General features: G+C 45.2%; 1 protein-coding gene across 3 annotated transcripts in view; it reads left to right on the top strand.

Annotated features, from left to right (window-relative positions):
- RXFP2 (relaxin family peptide receptor 2) overlaps positions 1 to 14,571 on the top strand; it is a 932,621-nt gene that overhangs the window by 863,540 nt on the left and 54,510 nt on the right. The window lies entirely within an intron of this gene.

The raw sequence follows: 14,571 nt of genomic DNA, 5'->3' as shown, positions 1-14,571 counted from the left end.
GGAAGGTCCGGTAACACTGGGGGACCACCAGCGCACGCGCTGCCCCAATGGCCGGAACCTTAGGCTCACTGTAGAGGAGATCATTCTCCCAATATAGGTGGTGATCGCCAGAGGCTTCACCTGCTGCCTGGGCTGAGGCTTGCTTCCTCATGCCCTCTAGGGTGGGATATTCTTTCTGCACCTTGCAGAATTCCTCCCTTGTGGGCCCGCCCTCAACTTTCCAGCCAGCACGCTCAGGTAGGTCACCTAGGGCGGCAATGTCTTCCCCAGTTGGCTCGGGGGCCTCCGTCTCAGGAACCCCGTCAACCACTGCAGGAACCTCTGGGACCGGTTTCCATCGCCCCTTGCCCTTCCTCTTGGCAGTTGTCTGGGCCATTGTTCCAGGCTCCAGATGCCCTTGACTTCCCTCTCGGGCAGCCATGGACCGTGTGATCATGCAGATCCACTCAGGCAATCCTAACATCTCCAAGTGAGACCTTAGCTCTACCTCCTTCCAGGTAGTGTGCTCAAGGTCGTTGCCTAACAGACAATCTACAGGCATGGCAGGACTCACAGTTACTCTTAGAGTACCAGAGACCCCCCCCCCACTCAAAGGGAACCAGAGCTACCAGTAGGTGGCTCTCACGATTGTCGGCGACTATGACTTGGTGCAATGTATTAGGGTGACCTGCTCTGCTGACACCAGCTGACCCTTGACAGTAGTCATGCTGGCTCCTGTGTCACGCAGAGCCTCCACCCTTTGCCCATTGATGGTGACCCACTGTCTATACTTGGAAGTATTGGCAGGCATGTGGGTTTTTGGCACCATCTCTGCATCCCCCAGGGACACTAGGGTTACCTCTTTCTGCTCCCCAAAACTGACTGGGACCATCTCCTCCCCGAGCGCTACGCTAGCCAACCCAGGTGTCTGCCCTCCTTTGGGGGGCTGTGCCCTCTTGGGACACTTGGACTTACCCTCAGAGTGCCCATACTTATTGCACTCTGCACAGTGGGGTACAAGCCTCCCTGTCTTATGGTCAGTAAAACCTTTCTTTTGAGAATCAGACCGGGACTGGTTACCACTACTCCCTTGGGAACTATTTTGGGGGCCTTTTGAGAACTCCTTGTTTTTAAGTTTTTCTCCCCCCTCTTTCTTCTGATGGGAACCCTGACCACCTTTGTGGGTGTCCCCCCAAATACCTTTCTGGACACTCTGGTACTAGTCCAGAGGTGCGCCTCCTCAGCAAGCTTCCTGGGATCAGTCAGATTACTGTCTACTAGGTGCTGGCGCATCTCTGTAAAACAAATACTGAGCATATGCTCTCTCAGAATAAAATTATACAATCCTGTGTAATCATCTACTTTGCTCCCCCTCACCCATCCATTCAGTGCCTTACTGGAACAGTCAAAGAAATCTACCCATGTTTGTGTGGATAGTTTGGTGCTGTCCCTGAACCTCTGACGGTATTTCTCAGGGGTCAGCCCAAACTTGGCAAGTAAAATGCCTTTCTGAAGTGGGTATATGTTTTGATCTGGTCTGTCCAATGTGAGAAGTGTGTCCCTCCCCAATAGTGGCACATAACTCCACATAGCTGTACCCCATTGCCCTTCAGGAACCTCATGAGCCCTTAGTGCAACTTCATAAGCAGCTAGCCATTTATCTATGTCATCTCCCATCACAGAACTGGGCACCACATTTTTGGGTATACGAACCTTCTTTTCTCCAGCAGGTCCTGTCTGTATGCTGCCACCATTACTGCTGGATTCAGACTGCTTTGCCTTGAGATCCAGCTCCTTGAGACTCAGTTCATGAGCCAACAAAAGCTTCTTTTCAGCCAAGGCTCTCTCTGCCCTTCTTTCCTCCTGTTGAGCCTCTATTTTCAGTCTTGCCATTTGCAATTGGAACGCCCTCTCCTCTCTCCTTTCCTCTGCAGTCAGGCCTTGATCAGAGACCCTGCTCTCTGGTCTGGAAGGGGGCACAATTGCAGTGGTAACATCATCCACTGATGGCAAAAAATCCTCTGAGGGGCCATCTTCTGGCTCCTCTTCCTCAGCATCCTCCTCTAAATGGGCTACTGCCCAGGCCCTCAGCTCCACTTGAAAGTCCTCCTTTCTGGAGGCCCCTTGGGTGGGTACACTCATTTCCCTGCAGAACCCTTTTAGCTGTTTGACCTGTATATGTCTCCAACAGGGCTAGGTCAAAATCTCCTGCTTGAGACCCAGCCTGAGACATGTTGAGTGATGATTTAGGTTTAGAAAATTGTCAGGAAAAACGAATTTGCAAAAAGAGATAAAAATCAAGTTGACCTTCAACTGTGGGTAGGTAGTGAAATACTTAGCTACTGTATGTCACTGCACAAATACAAGCCCTATCTTCACCGCTGATCACCAATGTTAGAAATGGGGTCTTTGGTTGGCAGTCAGGTTACCCCCTGTCCAAGCAAGGACCCTCACTCTATTCAGGGTAAGTCACACACAATCCAAATTATCCTGTGCCCACCCTCCGGTAGCTTGGCACTGAGTATTCAGGCTTAACTTAGAAGGCAATGTGTAAAGTATTTGTGCAATAAATCATACAATAACACAATATAGCACCACAAAAATACACCACATAGTGTTTAGAAAAATATATAATGTTTATCTGGATATTTGCAGGTCAAAACGATAAAAGATGCAATAAGAAAATGTAAAGGTATCACTGGAAAGTGATATAAAGTGTCTTAAGTCTTTTAAAAACAAACAGTCTCTTTCAAGCACAAAGTACCTGGTTTGAGTGAAAAATCTCTGCAAAGGGCCGCAGAGGAGGAGATGCGTGTAAAATGGTGTGTGCCTCGGTTTTGCCCCTTCACACACGGACTTGCGTTGTTATTTTTCACACGGGGAAGACGTTGCGTCGATTTCCGGCGCGCGGAAGGGTCTCCTCTTCGGGTCGCAGGGTTTTCAGATGCCCCGGGGTCTGTGCATGGAATCCTGGGCTTGTTGACCAGCTCTGCGTCGTTCCGGTGGGCTATGCATGGAAATTTCTCCCTCACTGCAGGCGCTGGGTCGATTTCCCCTTTAGGAGTCGGGCTGCATTGTCCAGGCAGGCCGTGCGTCGTAGTTCCAGTCGCACCGCAGGCGCTGCGTCGATCTTTTTCTGGCGAAGTCGAGTGGCGTCATTCCGGTTCGGCGAGCGGTGAATTTTTCACCGCGGAACAAGCTGTGCGTCAAATCTTTCACCGCACAAGAAGTCCAGTTGCAAGAGGGAAGTCTTTTTGGTCCTGAGACTTCAGGGAACAGGAGGCAAGCTCTATCCAAGCCCTTGGAGAGCACTTCTGCAGCAAAGCAAGAGAGCAGCCAGACAGCAGGGCAACAGCAAGGCAGCAGTCCTCTGTAGAAAGCAGTTAGGTGAGTCCTTTAGGCAGCCAGGCAGTTCTTCTTGTCAGGGTGCAGGTTCTGGTTCAGGTTTCTTCTCCAGGAAGTGTCTGAGGTGGTAGGGCAGAGGCCCTGTTTTATACCCAAATGTGCCTTTGAAGTTGGGGAGACTTCAAAGAGTGGCTTAGAAGTGCACCAGGTCCCCTTTCAGTTCAATCCTGTCTGCCAGGGTCCCAGTAGGGGGTGTGGCAGTACTTTGTGTGAGAGCAGGCCCTCCACCCTCCCAGACCCATTCAAAATGCAGATGTATGCAAGTGAAGCTGAGTACCCTGTCTTTGGGGTGTGTATGAGTGAATGCACAAGGAGCTGTCAACTAAACCCAGCCAGACGTGGATTGTAAGGCACAGAAAGATTTAAGTGCAGAGAAATGCTCACTTTCTAAAAGTGGCATTTCTAAAATAGTAATATTAAATCCAACTTCACCAGTCAGCAGGATTTTGTATTACCATTCTTGCCATACTAAATATGACCTTCCTACTCCTTTCAGATCAGCAGCTACCACGTCAACAATGTATGAGGGCAGCCCCAATGTTAGCCTATGAAGGGAGCAGGCCTCACAGTAGTGTAAAAACGAATTTAGGAGTTTTACACTACCAGGACATGTAAACTACACAGGTACCTGTCCTGCCTTTTACCCACACAGCACCCTGCTCTAGGGGTTACCTAGGGCACACATTAGAGGTGACTTATATGTAGAGAAAGGGGAGTTTTAGGCTTGGCAAGTACTTTTAAATGCCAAGTCAAGGTGAGAGTGAAACTGCACACACAGGCCTTGCAATGGCAGGTCTTAGATAAGGTAAAGGGGCTACTAAAGTGGGTGGCACAACCAGTGCTGCAGGCCCACTAGCAGCATTTAATCTTCAGGTCCTGGGCACATATAGTGCAATCTGCTAGGGACTTACAAGTAAGTAGTCCAATTTGGTGTGATCCAAGGTTACCATGTTTAAAGGGAGAGAGCATATGTACTTTAGCACTGGTTAGCAGTGGTAAAGTGCGCAGAGTCTAAAAACCAGCAAAAACAGTGTCCAAAAAGTGGAGGGAGGCAGGCAAAAAGTTAGCGGTGACCACCCTAAGGCTGTCAGGTCTAACACATGTGATCTGAGTTTCATTGGGCAACAGAAGAGTGGCTTCCAGTCATTGCTTAATTTGTAAAAGAAGAAAAAAAGAAAGTGCCAGGGCTCATCTCTAGAGGCAACTACAGCTTGCACCACCCATTACCCTGTCAGTGCCACCAATGACAGTATCAGTACAACAAATGCAGGATGCTTGTTTCCAGTCAAGGTTCACGTAGCCTGGCAATTGGGGCTGCACTGTTCCCATGGGGAGCATGATCAAGACTGATTTGCATATCCATACTATGCCACTGGATTCAAGCTAACCTGGCTGATGAGGGGTAAATACCCCAAAAAACAGTCCTGAGATGCTTTTTTCTGGCCCAGGAAGGACCTCGCCTAGCAGCTCGGGCTGGACTGTTCCCAAGGGCTGCAGGGTCAAGACTTATTTGCATATGACTGAATCCAAACTGGAATGGCGTGGCAAGCAAAACAACAATGGGTTTAGGCCAAGATCTGTGACTGAGGGTGAATGTTTAACATTTTTTAGCATTCTCTCCATTAGAAATGGGGTCTTTGGTTGGCAGTGCGGTTACACCCTGTCCAAGGAAGGACCCTCACTCTAATCCGAGTAAGTCACACAGAATCCAAATTATCCTGTGCCCACCCTCTGGTAGCTTGGCGCTGAGCAGTCAGGCTTAACTTAGAAGGCAATGTGTAAAGTATTTGTGAAATAAATCAGGCAATAACACAGTACAATGCCACAAAAATACACCACACAGTGTTTAGAAAAATATATAATACTTATCTGATAAGATGCAGGTCAAAACGATCAAGATGCAATAAGTATATGTTGAAATATCACTGTTAAAATGATATAAAGTGTCTTTAGTTTTAAAAGCAACAAATGTCTCTTGCAAGCACAAAGTACCTGGTTTGCGTTCAAATTCTCCGCAAGGGACAGCAGAGGAGGAGATGTGTGGAAAATGGGGAGGTGTGTGTCGATTTTTCCAGCGCACACAGACGATGCGTCGTTGAGTTTTCATGCAGGGTAGGCTTTGCGTCTATTTCCGACGCGTAGACTGGGATCCTCTTCGGGTTGCGGGGTTGTCAGAAGCCCCCGGGACGATGCCTTGAAATCCGGCGCTTGCAGGACAAAGTCACAGGAGCTTCGTAAATCCAGTGGGTGTTGTGGGGAAATTTCTACTGCACTGTGTGCACTGCGTCGATTCCTATCAGGAAGTCAGGCTGCGTTGTTCCGGATCAGCTTTCCATCGATCCAGTGGCCCGTGCATCGAAATCCCGGTCGCTACGCTGGGGCTGCATCAATCTTCTCCTTGCAAAGTCAGGCTGCTTTGTTCCGATTTCAACCTTTCTTTCATTACATTATGGCAAGAGTTTCAAATTTCGGTACTATGCAGACAGCATGCAGATTTATCTGCAAATGAAAGGTCTGCATGAAGACTTCTTTGCCCTAAAAAGGGCACAAATTAGCAAAACCTGAGATGCTTCTTATGTAGTCTAACCATAAACCCCTTTCAGGCTCTTCAGATTTTTTTTTTTTTTTAAAGCAAAAACATGGGCTTGTTTGGGACCCAAATGTCAACTAAAGTCTATGGGCCCGATTCCAAAAGATTGATGTAGGAGTTGGTGTGATTTACTCCTGCAGCACTACTGACTTACTAGTGAATTTCAGGGCCCCTGAAGATAGCAGATACATTTGTTAAAAGGCAAGTTAAACAGAGGGTTCATTTTATCACTTATGGTTGGCTGCAGAAATTATGCTTTGTGTTCAGGCAGTGGTAAGTGAGGGCAGGCACAAGGAGTCAAGGAATCTACTCTTTGTGCACCTTGTACGCACTTGTATCCTGTCCTGCCTCTCTCTTCCCCCAGTGTTCACCTACTGACTATTGCTGCCCCCATTCACGCTGCATTTCACCCTTTTACTGTGTGTTCACCTTTGCACTGTGCACCTCATCCTTATATCTTTTGTTAGAAATTGGGTCTGTAGTTGGCAGAGGTATGCTCTCTGTCCAAGTAGGGACCACAATCCAAAGCCAGGGTAAGTCAGATAAACACCCTAAATTAGCCTGTGCTCACACACACATCAACATGGTGAAAACACCACAAAAAGAATCCATATAGGTTTAGACAAATAGAGAATATTTATCTGATTAAAACAAAATCAAAAATCCAATCAGTAAAAGTCAAGATATTAATTTTTAAAGATTAAATGTGAACTAGTGCTTATATGTCACTAGTGGTCAAAAGGTTACTTAAGGGTGCGAGGGACCAGTGCAAACTCAATGCTCAGGCCGACTGCCATGGAGGGTAGCCTGGATACAGGACCCGGCGGGGTCCCGCTAACAAAATATCTTGGATGGAGCTTTGGTTGACGTCAAGAATCCACTGCGTTGCCATCGAGCCGCACAAAGGCGGTCCCGCATCGTCATCAACCTCCGTTGAAGTCAATGCAATGCATCTTCATCGAGCTGCACCGAGTGTCATCATTGAGCCGTGCAGGCGTGAAGCCAATGTCATTGAGTAGCCTCGGTGTCAGTGCTGAAGGGCAGTGCAGTGAAATTTTACATGCACTTGAGGTGACGCATTGGTTCTTGTAGGAATTAGCTGCAGAACCCACTTCTGAGGCCCACGACTGGAGAGAGGCCCCTCAGGCAAGTGAAGGACTCACAGATGACAGGATCCAGAGGCACCAGGAGAGTTGCAAGTAGTCTTTGATGTCCCTGAGACTGCAGAAGAACAGGGGGTAAGCAAACAAGTCTTTGAGACACTCTGGGTCAGCAGGATGGGTCCAGTCCTTGTCCTCAGCAGGGCAGACATCAGCAAGCAGCACAGCAGCTCAGCAATGCAGAGAAACAGTCCCTTAGAACAGTCAGTCTGGGCAGAGTGCAATCTTTGCAGCACAGCAGTATTTACTTAAGCAGAGTTCTTTCCAAGTCCAGTAATGATCAGAATTCAGGGAGTGAGGGTCCCATAGATCAGCCTTTCAACCCAGCCCTGGCTCCAGACTATCAGATGGGGTAATCAGCCATGTATGTGGGGCTCAGGCCACTATCCTTTCAAGTTGAAGAGTGAGCCCTTCCAATCCTCCTGGCTCATGAAGACCCATCAGTATGCCAGTGAATGCAGATACAGTTGAGTTTCCTGAGTTGTGGCCGTCTGGAGGGAATGCACAAATGTAGCTGTCCCATAGCCCAGTCCAGACGTGTATTGAAGATAGGCTGTCAAACACACAGAGCAGTGAGAGCAGAGAAATGCCCACTTTCTAAAAGTGGCATTTCGAAAATAGTAATAATAAATCTGAATTCAATAAAGAGGATTGATTATTACCATTCCAATGATATGAAACATGAGGCAGCTACTCCTTTCTGATCAGCAATTACAACTTAAAAACATACTAAGGAATTCCCAATGCTGGCCTATGAGAGGAGTAGGCCTCACATTAATGAAAAATGACTGGGAGTTTTTCATCACCAGGACATATAAAAGTTAAGTATATGTCCGGGTAATGGACTTTTACTTACATAGCACCCTGCCTTATGGGCAACTTAAGGCCTACCTTAGGGGTGACTTATATGTAATAAAAGGGGAGTTTAAGGCTCAGCAACAGGTTTTAAATGCCAGGTCGACGTGGCAATGAAACTGCTCAGACAGGCTCTGCAATGGCAGGCATAAGTCATGCTTATAGGGCTATTTGTATGGGAGGCACAGTCAGTGCTGCAGACCCACTCGTAGCATTTAATTTACAGGCCCTGGGTATCTGGCATACCATTTTACAAGGGACATAAAAGTAAATTAAATATGGCAATTGTGGATACGCCAATGTTACCATCTTTAGGGGACAAGGACTTTAGCACTGGTTAGTAGTGGTAAAGTGCTCAGAGTCCTAAGGCCAACAAAAGATACAGTGAAAAACAGGTGAAAAGCAAAATCACCCTGAGGATGCCAGGTCTAACACCTTCTTTACCCGTTAAACACACCACTTTCCAGCAGTATGCTTGCACCCTATAGCGTCTCCTTGCACTTTGAACGTCCCTTCCTGTGCAGCCCATGCTTTCACATGAACCCTGCACTCCAGTGGCGTAACAAAACTTAAGGGGAACCCTGCAAAGGACATGGAGGGGCCCCCATCCAGTCATGAGCTCTCAGGCCAGTGGCCGGCTGCTGGTGCACTGTGCTAAAGGGTCCCTGGAACTAGGGCCCCCTGCACCATAGGGGCTAATTTTACACAATTGCTGCACTCCTCTTTGAACCCTGAAAACCCTTAAACCCTAAAACCCTCAACACACAACCCTCCATCTAAACCCTAGCATCCCTACCCCCCTCCAAAACCGCCCCACCACCTCCTTTACCCACTCACTCCAATGGTGACAACTGCTTTGAACTTTGCATACTGAAAATGTGGTTACTAAATTTTTATAAAACGCAGATGCAGCAGTATGACCAATAGAAGTGCCGGCTTATCTTTGCCACAAGGGGCGCTTATAGGGCTGGTGGTAGTCAGATATTTCGCTGCAATTATGTGATTCAGTGGCTGCAATGTTTTCCACACAATAGTGCATTTGCCACATAATCTATTATCTGTTGCATACTTTGCAGATTTTAACACAAAAATTTTCTAGCTCAAACACATCAAAAATTACTTAAAACATATACTGCAGCATATTGGAAGGCCTCTCACAAAGGATGACTGGACACTTTTCAGTTGCCTTTTGCTGCATGTGGATGTAAAACTGGTACTGATGAAATTAAACCTTTTCTCAGACAGTGTAAAACATGTGTAAAAATGTCAAAATAATGTAGTAACGCTATCTCAAAATAACCCACAATACGTTGCATTATTTACACTTTTGCCGCAAATGTAGTGAACTCTGCTGCTTAATTTGATCCTTCCCTACCACGTAATTCCAGTGGCCGTGCCTATCACTTGAGCTTGTGAACATCGAGTCAGTATGCAAAAGGCGAACAGTTGGGCTTCGAATAATTATTTTATTTGTTCACTGAAGCTCTTTTAAAGAACCTGTTCAAACTATTGTGCTCAGGATTTCGAATACTATGTACTCTTGACATTAAAAAGACACATCGCATCCTTTCCCTGAACCCAGGGTGTTCTGTACCAATAACAACGCCGACTGCATCAAAGAGAACAGATGTGAAAAGCTACTGTGCGATGCATTTTCAAAATAATGTGTTCTGACAGAAACACATTGGAAACGTTGAGCTTAACCTTGTCTGTTAGAGGTCATTCCTACATCATCAGGCTCAGAAATAACCATGCCTGTACTGCTGCGCTGCCCACAGGGAGACAATCCGTAAAACCAACTTCCTGCAGGTGAAAAGACCTTTTGTTTTCCTTTGATCTGGGTCATAGTCGGAGGAAAGAGATATCGCACGTGCACTGTTGAGGCCAGTCCCATTTCGTGAAGGGCTTAGTACTAGTTTATTATCCGAATGATTTTCCTGAATCATGCCAGGCCTGTCACCTCCAGCATATAATTGGTGTAAATGTCCCATCAGTGTGGCAAAATTGCTCAAAAATCTTAATATTTTCAAGGGGTGTAGAGGACTTGAGATATCTGTAGATCACTTGCAGACAGTCCACAGACATGGGAAAATACTTACAAATCTACAATGTCATGCAGAATGTGTCAAACACAAAAAATGCACAAACTAAAACTTAAGCTTAAGTCTGTGATATTACGACATAACCTTTTTCCTGGATCATGACTCTTTATGAAACAAATTACCCTTTTCTTTGAATGACTATGGGGCCGTAGTAAGGGTTGGGCTGTCCATCAGGGTGCAGGCTATGCGGGTGCTTTCGGCGTCGGATGGGCTGCCATATTCCAGGTGTAAACACGCCCATGCCTTCATTGTACCACAGTCGCCTCCCAGATCTAGCACCGAAGAGCAGCATGATAGCCCCGGACTCAAAACAGCATTGTTTTTGCGCGTTTTTCCATGTTGGAAAACAATTCATCATTAATAGAATGCCTCAACAAATCAGGGGAGTAGCTACCATTGGTACAGCAGGTGCAGTGGCACCGGGGCCGAAGCCCTGCGCGATCCACTGAACCCTGACAATTGCTATATTTTACTACCCCAACAGCAGTCAAAGGGGCCCTCTTCCTTTCACTAAGGCCTATTTACGGCATACTTGCTACGCTAGTGCAGCATGTATGTGTACCTCCTTGTCCCTAGAGTTAGAGTGGAAGGCCCACCTACCTGCCGGCACAAGTGAAAACAGAAGTGTCATGTAGAAGAATACACTGACTTCCGTTCACCTCAGTATCAGTGTTTGAAGCAGCTGGCTCCTGAGCCACAATGGTTCGACAGCCCCTGTTTCTCCACCTTAGTGCAGCTCCAGTCAGTGAACCCAAGGTGCCTGTTGGAACCCCGACTGTCGGGAGTAGGGTGGCGGGAAGCAGAAGGGAGCAGTGAGGAGCCTGGAATCTGCAGTGGGTAACATCTCAGCAATGGTGCTTGCAGGCAAACGGTGCTTTACATAAATGGGTCATATGCTTTCGGGTTTGACAATGATGCTGTTCATAAGTTCACAATGTGGCTTCCCACATGACTATAGAGTGCTGTACCAGGGATATTGTAAGGATTTTGGGGACCTTGGGCCAAACGGATTTTGGGGACCCCTGATTGGAACAGATTTTAATTTATGATCCAATTACAGCTCTTTCATGTTCTTTTTGGCAAGTGCACAGGCACACTCGTCCAAATTTTAAAAGTGTTTAAATCTGTTATTCAGGGATAGTGACTTGTGGTTCCAGTTTTAACATAATAGGAGCTCACCAGTGTTGCCTCAAATAATCTCTGTGACACCTTCCCATTTCCCTTGTGTGAGGCCCTGCTTTGATTTAAAAGAAACTTTTTAGGGAAGTTGCTTGAAACATCAGCACAGCACTTCTCTGCAAAATGTCCATAATAGGTTCTCACTCATCACCCACACATAAAAATACATTAAAGAAAAACGGTACTTCAAACAATTTGTTTAAGAGTCACTCAGGGTAATCAGAGTAGGACTATCTACAGAACAGTGCTGCTCTTTGGGGGGCCCCTTGAGAGGATGGGGCCCTGGGCCAGGGACACTTTGCCCATGCCAAAACGGCTCTGTGCTGTACACACCTTGGCAGCAAGGATTGTCTCGTGACTGTTACTTGTGCAGTGTGAATGCCTTCATTGCAGTATTGCTTGGCATACTAGCGTGGTTTAGTCTGAGGTACGACAGTGGTGCTACATGCCAGGCAATGCAAATTGTGGCATGATAGTGGTGCTTCAAATAGCAGTGTAAAGAGGGTTCAGGTGTGGTAGTGGTTCTCTACACTACCCCATAATGTGACTTCTGTAGTGACAGTGGTATTTCACATCCTGGGCCGTGTAGTAGCTATAACTTCAATGTGAGATATTCATACAGCAGCAATGCAGATACTAGCATCATAGTCAGACCAGTGAACTCATAGAAACCTCCAGCATCTAATGCCTGACCAAGAATAACATGGAACCGTGTTGTACATGTTTCCACCACGTACAACACGCAGTCACCGTGAGCGGCTCCGTGACAGATCTCACCGGCTGCTAACGTAGTTATCAATAATGAACTCATGCAAAACTGATCCTCCATCGTTCCAAAGACATTAGATGATGAAAAGACTGGGAAAAAATGGGAAACGCAAGAACATTGAAATTTAAAAAAAATAGAAAATAACAGGCAAGTATAAGTGGATAGGGACATGTTGACATATGTGTGTGTGCTGTGTGTGTGTGTAAAACACACAGATAAAATAAATCAGTAGGTAAGGCAACACTGCCATCTACTACTACTAGCACGGAAGCAATATCACATTAACAGTTTTAATGTGATATTTCTGCAAATACAGTAAAACATAGGATCCTGAAATTAATAACTGTGTTATTAATCCCCGAGATTGTTAAATGAATAATTAATTGCTCCAAAATTCCACGATAGAACTAATTTAGCATCTTATCAGTAGCAGCACAAAACGTTTTGATGAACTCTATAGTAAATACCATATGGCTTCACACAAAATTTAAAACAGGTGTTATTTCTGTCAGGGTAGGATATTTGTTGTGGTTCGACAGTCACAGCTACTCCTGTAAACATTGCTAAGTGAGCGGAGTCCCCACCTGGGTAGTAATTAAAAACAGACATTAAAACAGGTCTCATGTGCGACCTTAACTTCACAAGCAAAAACACTGATCGATTTCTAAACGATTGTATAAAATGTTATGATAATTAATGGCAGCGAATGTTATGTTTATATTTAAGATGTTTTACTTAATCCTGCATTCACCAAGAGTGTTAACCATTTACAGGATGTTCTGTTACTGTGTTTTTTTGGGTAGCATATTGCTGTTGCACAGTGCATACTTTGATCTCTCCAGGTGTTTGTAAAGGGCCACCATTGAGAGCTCTGGGGTTGAGGCTGGAGGCAGTTCAAGTTTCTATGCATATTGATGGATTACAAAGGTGTTCAGAACATGTGGTCATCCAATCTTTGGACTCTCTTTTGAGTACACAAAGTCACTATTCCATTTGCAAATGTGATTCTATTCAAGTGTGTGTGGAGGTACACAGTTGTCAAATATTGGCAAGGCAAAAGTAAACCAAAATGTAGTGCTTACAGGTGAGTGGATGCATTGTGTGATTGGGGTGGTGAATTGGAGGAGATGCGAGAAAGTGCATTCAAGAAAGTGAAAAGAGGGTGCTGAAGAAGAAACAGATGAGGTATAAGAGATGCAGGAGATGTGGAGAGAAAAAAGGGTGTGTACATTAAACAGAGTGAACATAACAGAAGTGACTGAAACACTCTGAAGAACACTACCCCCTCCACAGACCATTGTAATGTTTAATTCCCAGTCTCACAATTTCAAAATTGAAACATTTTGAATATTAAATATTACAACGAAATCAATGTTGTTACTCATTTATCTTCAACATCTAACAACCATTTGACAAAGTCAATAGTCCTGACTGGTTCTAGGTGTATGTCAGTTGTTGTGTTATATATTTAGATGCAATAGCAGAACGCTCTTAGAAGCACCAAAATAACGTTTGGGCGGCACACTATAAGAATCAAAGAAATTTCATTTACATGTTTACGCCACACCTGTACATACATAGGCCACATCCATTTTAGAGACCGTCCACTTCCTAATGCCCGGTCTGTAGGACAAACATTTTCTGGCTGTGCTTCCAGTATTTTGTACCTGATTCATAGCATGCTTGTGCATGATTTTCTGCTTTGGGGAAATATTTCTCATGGGTCCTCAGACAGACTCTAAAGTACTGAGACAATTAATTACTTGCTATTTGGAATGTCTAATAAATACTATTAGCTTTTTATCAAATATTTAGCATTTTCTTTAAGGGCAGAATACATCATAATCATTTATGGAGAGGCGATTTTGATTCACAGATTGACTCTGTGATTGTGTGGTTGCTGCGATATTTATTCTGTTGCTAATCTATCAAGGGTCAAGTCAAAGTTGTTATTCCTGAGTCCCTAACGGTTTAGCCACATGCAAATGAAACTTCCTTACTCGTTTTATCTTCTTATATTGAGCAATTTTTCCATGATAGAAACAAACATTGGGAAAGCCAGAATGTCCATCTGCTTGCAGTTTGAAAATGCTCCAGCATTGACTGGAAAGGAGTTGTGGTTGGCTGTATGAATGAGTGGGTGAATGAAAGTATCCTCAAACACATGGATGAATGGGTGATTGAATTTATGGATAATTGATTGTTAATTGAGCGTCTGATGGATAGATGAGTGTATGAATGGTTTAATAATTGAGCATACAGATAGATGAGCGAGTGAGTGCATGAATGGATGCAGACATTTCACATCACTCTTATAGAGAGGGTGACCGATAAAGTGAAAAGGTAATTATTATGCAATATAAAATATTATGCCAGTACAAGCATTACACGACTGCCGGGCAGAAACATATTGGGAAGTACATACTGTTTTCAGTAACAAGGAAAACATTTAGAACTACTGGTGTTGCAAAGCTTTTGCTGTGAGCTCTTTATGAACATGTTTCATAATGTCCCCTTCACCAATCTCATGCC

This window comes from Pleurodeles waltl, chromosome 8, assembly GCF_031143425.1.
Source record: "Pleurodeles waltl isolate 20211129_DDA chromosome 8, aPleWal1.hap1.20221129, whole genome shotgun sequence".
Lineage (NCBI taxonomy): Eukaryota > Metazoa > Chordata > Amphibia > Caudata > Salamandridae > Pleurodeles > Pleurodeles waltl.
Note: the sequence above shows the minus strand (reverse complement) of the source record. Positions and strands in the feature narration are given on the sequence as shown.